The 5,048-nt window shown below is 32.1% G+C and overlaps 1 long non-coding RNA gene across 1 annotated transcript; it reads left to right on the plus strand.

Annotated features, from left to right (window-relative positions):
* Nucleotides 1-532: 532 nt before the first annotated feature.
* LOC134705262 (uncharacterized) lies at nt 533-4,510 on the plus strand. Its single transcript, XR_010105517.1, has 3 exons — nt 533-748; nt 2,663-2,868; nt 4,265-4,510. It is a non-coding gene; the product is annotated as an uncharacterized LOC134705262 (long non-coding RNA).
* The last annotated feature ends 538 nt before the right edge of the window (nt 4,511-5,048 follow it).

The raw sequence follows: 5,048 nt of genomic DNA on the forward strand, positions 1-5,048 counted from the left end.
GTGCACTCAGGGCCCTTTATAGTCATCGCACACAGGATGGATGCATATATTCTTTATACGCTTCTTATTTTAGAGTTAATTTGGAAGAATTTGAAATCGAACTTAGATAGATATGTTACATTTGTAATTCTTAGAAAATAATAAGGGCACGTGTCACTGATTACACAACTACTGAGCCATGAATTATTAGCCTTTTCACTCTGTTCGGTCCTGCCTTTTTTTTTTTTAGTTTATCCTGACTTTTTTTACCTAAATTGTCGTCCTGACTTTTTTTTTTTGCAAGTGTCTCATCCTGCCTTTTTTTTTTACTCAAAACTCCTGTCCTGCCTATTTTTTTCAAATTTCATCCTAGCCCCCCCCCCCATAAAAATCAAATGGTAGCTCCCTTAAGAGGGTAGGGATGTGAATTAACAGTCAGAATAGAGAACAAAGGACAAAGAAAAAAAGGAATAAAGTATAGTGAAAGCAAGAGAATAATGTTGAAAAAGTGTAAGTTATTAAAAATATAACTAAAAAAAGAAGACAGCAAAAAAAGACACCCCTCCGAGACGAGCCTTACATGCACTGTTATTACCCAAGGTTAATTTTACGGCGGCTCATTTTATTTTGGCTTAGAAATAAACATAATTGACAAGTTTCCTTCCCCTGCATTCTCGATCCCACATGTAAATAGCACGGTGATTTCAAAAAGACATTGATACATCATTACAAAACTTGCCGTCAGTATTTGAATATATTGATTAAGAAGGTATAGAAGATTAATGCACGCACACTATAATCCACCACTGGCCTAAATAGTTAGTCCGCAAACAACGAGGGTCATAAAAACCCAGCACTTTGAACACAGCCACCGGCATGGTGTGAATCTGAAAGCTTCCTACTATCCATTTCTACCCATAGAAAACTTTTGCCTTTCATTTATCAACAATGAAATATGTTGATATTAATGATATATAAGAATTATTGGGGAATTCAAACCATTCCTATTGTAAGTGATAAAACTAAATTTATATCAGGGTGATTGAAATGAGGAAAATAAAGGGGGGATCAGGAGTTCAGGGCCCCCTGTTTGGGAAAAGAATTACTTGATTATATATGGAATCACTGAGTCATGGCAGGAGCAGGCCCCTCTTAGGCAGTCAGTGGGCCCCACTTATGAAAAATTCTGGATCCACCACTGTGGTCATGGTGGTCTTCAGTTGTATTATATTTAAAAAAAAAATTACACCAGTACTGTATATATGAGTCCATGGGAGGTAATCCCCACCCCTTTCAATTTGAGAATATGCTATTATCTTGTAAACAGTCCAGATCCCCATCCCTAAACCATATATATTCTTGAATGGGATGATAAAACAAATCAAATGAAATTAAAAGGAGGTCTTAGGGGGTTACCTCACCCTGTTCAATTTGAGAATGTGCTATTATCTTGTGAACGATCCAGATCCCCACCCCTAAATCATATATATTCTTGTCGGGGACAATAAAATTAATAATGAAATAAAATAAAAGTGAAGTCCCACCCCCTCTAGTTTGAAAACTTGTAAACAGTCAACATCCCCACCCCTAAACCATATTTATATATTCTTGTATAGAACAATAAAACAAATCAAAGGAAATATAGGGAGAGTCCATGGGGTTCACCCCCACCCCCACATGTTTGAGAAACTTTTAAATGGTTGAGATCCCCTGTCATCCAGTGGTTAGGTGAAAAAATTTCAGGATCCCTGATCCCCACCCTCAAACCATATATATTCTTGTATGAGACTATTAAACAAATCAAATGAATATAGGACCATCCCCTTTGTCTTGGGTTGGGACCCCCCCCCTTTCAAATGGCTGGATCTGCCCTGGCATACCATCTAGCTAGCTATAAAGGCTTTAAAAATATGAAATCAAACAAGGAAATTAACAGTGTAGGCAACTGTTTTGAATTTAAAAAAAAGTCTTTTACATTACATATATAAAAATGTTAAATTTTTTTGTGCATTTATTTTTGCTTATCGTATTTTCAATAATGGACAAAATTGCATGATTGAATATTGTAATTTAAGAAAAATCAGCATACATGATATAAAATGGGAAGTGGAAACTGGGAATTTGACAAAGAGACAACAACCCAATCAAAGAGCAGACAACGGCCGAAGGTCACCTATGGGTCTTCAATGCGGTGAGAAAAATTCGACACTGGTCTTCAACGCATAAATATGTATCAGAAATGAAAACGAAATACAGCTTTCAGTTGTATTAATAAAAACCTCACAATAAGTTCTGAATATCAGAATATACAGTTTTGCAAGATTCTCTCAAAATGTAGATATAGAGCTGAAAAACTGTCAGCATGGTCAGTGACTGAAACATTAATCATGCTTACATTGAAGTCCATGGAGTCTATCTTAATATGCATACTCTCATACAAAGGAATATAAGTATGCAATAGACATCAAGTTTTCAAAAATAAGAGTATCTATGCCATTAATTTACAAGATCTTAATCAATTAATAATTTCGGTTTGTTTAAATATTTCGGAGGTTAGTATGACCTCCTCTTTGGTGATGATGTGTTCGTTTTAAAGTTGGGAAAATTATTTGTACATGTACCAACAAAAATAAAAACACATTTAGTCAATCTAGAATATGTTTTTATCATTTTTTATGTTTAGGTTGTCAGCAAGATGAAAAGGACAAGTATGCACTATGCAGTTCAAAATTCAAAATGTGGATAAGTTGAGGTTCTAGGTCTTACCTTTGCAGATTTTCATATTTTGCATGAATGAATTCAAAGGTTATATGATGGACAGCAGAGAAAGAAAAAAACAACTTTTCAATTATCCTGCTCCTGGATAAATGTAAAACATCTTGTTTTTCGGTAAGTTTTATGCTCTGTTTTGATAGTGCATTCATCTTTCCAGTCTTTCCTCTAAATTGTAAGTTTTTGGTGAGTGTTCACCATGAATTTCAGTAAGTAACTTGTGGATTTACATGTATATACTCAAAATTTATTTCTTATATAAATGGGATTTTAGCATGACATCCTGCCAAATGCTTGTTAATCATGTTTATGTTCCAGAACATACAAGTATTTGGACTGTATGCATACAGTCTGCCCAATTTTAAGAAGTTGGTCAAGTTTATTACAAACAAATGTACAGTACAGATCAACATAACTGAAATTTTTAATAGAATAATACAAAAAGTTTAATTGCAGTTAAAATAAAAACACAGGTTTGGTCGAGCTGGTACCAGACAGTACAAGTATACTTAAATGGTCTGACTGTACACATATGGTGAGACTGTAAGTTCTGGACCGTAAAAGTAAGATCCGAATACTGATATGGTCTGGAACATTTATACATGTCTTAAAATTAATATCAAACACATTGGTGTTTTTGAACTTGGTAATAAGTTATTTGATAGAACTATAATGTTTTGGGATATCAAAATCAAAAATATCCCATTTTTACTTTTAATAAAGAAGAAGATTATTGATGTATGTTTAAATGTATATTAAAATGAGACAGCAAGCCAACAACACAAAAAATAAGGATAAAACATACATATTTTTTTTGTATCAATGTTATAGTTTCCAATAAGTTCAAAGAGTTCAAGGTATTTTTTCATTGAAAGAAAACAAACATTGAAATCTGTCTGAACTTCAAAAGCTTAAAGAAATATTGTTTCTGTTGTCTGCATTTTGTATAATATATTGCAAATTCTTGTGAATAATGGAATGTTATTATAGTTGTCTAAAGTTTTAACATTGATCTTTATACTGTAAATTCATAAATTATTGCGTGCATTTATTATTGCGATTCTGTCATTTTCGCGATTTTAAATTTTACGATTTTGAGAAAAGTCCTGTTTAATCCATATAAAATATTTCATAATGCGAGTTTAAATTATTGTGTCTACAACTCTGTTGCATTTTTCGCAATAAAAAAAACTCGCATTAATTCAGAATTTACAGTATATATATATATTATGTATATAACTTGGGAAAATACCCAAATCTTATAAAGAAGAATAATTTAATTGATTGTTATATGGTATTAGAATAGGAAGATGTGGTATATTGCTAATTTGACAACCCTCCATCAGAGACCAAAGGATGTAGGCCGTTAGCAACTGATGACACTGGACAACCTTTAACAATCAGTAAAATCCATACCACATAGCTATTTTTTATTGAAAATCATATTATTGCTACATGTAGGTTTACAATTTTGTATAATCCATTATTTTAGATTTTATTGGTTCTTTTTCAGAAGGATTGAAATTCACCACCTAGAATAAATGGAGAAAACATAGAAACAAGACCAGAATAAATTCAAAGACAAAAGTTGGATCAGTTATTATTTTCATCACTCAGTCAATGATTTGAGGTTCTTTTAAATTCAAAAAAATATTGAAACCACAATAATGTCAAAGTTCTGTGCCGAATGTCCAAAAAGTGGACTATACCATCAAACAATGCTGGATGATAAGAAACTATTAATGTTTTGTATTGAGAGATATTGTGAAAATAAAATAGATTTACTTAAATAGCTACTTGTATGTTAAGCCTAACAATAGAGTTTTTATTGATTTCAAATGACAAATAATTGTGTTTCAAGAAAGTATTCTATAATTCATGAATAAACATATATTGATACTTACATTATCTGCTTTGATGTTTAAAAGTTAAGTTTTGAACAGTTAAAGAACAATATGCTAAATTAACATTTCCCAAGAAAAAAAGATATTCAATTAAAAAGATTCATCTTATAATAATTTACTACCAAATAGAATACATTGTAACATACACATTACTGTTTATTTATATCTATATATTTACAATTAGAATCCCATAGGATTTTAACTTGTCCCATGGGATATTAAAAATCCCATGGGATTTTTTTTGTCCCATGGGACAACAAATATCCCATGGGACTACAATAATCCCATGGGACAAAAAAAAATCCCATGGGATTTAACCAAAATCCCATGGGATAATGGTAAATCCCATGGGATTTTGCCCTGTCCCATGGGATATTGAAAATCCCATGTTTT

The sequence above is a fragment of the Mytilus trossulus genome, chromosome 2 (assembly GCF_036588685.1).
Source record: "Mytilus trossulus isolate FHL-02 chromosome 2, PNRI_Mtr1.1.1.hap1, whole genome shotgun sequence".
In the NCBI taxonomy this organism is placed as follows: Eukaryota; Metazoa; Mollusca; class Bivalvia; order Mytilida; family Mytilidae; genus Mytilus; species Mytilus trossulus.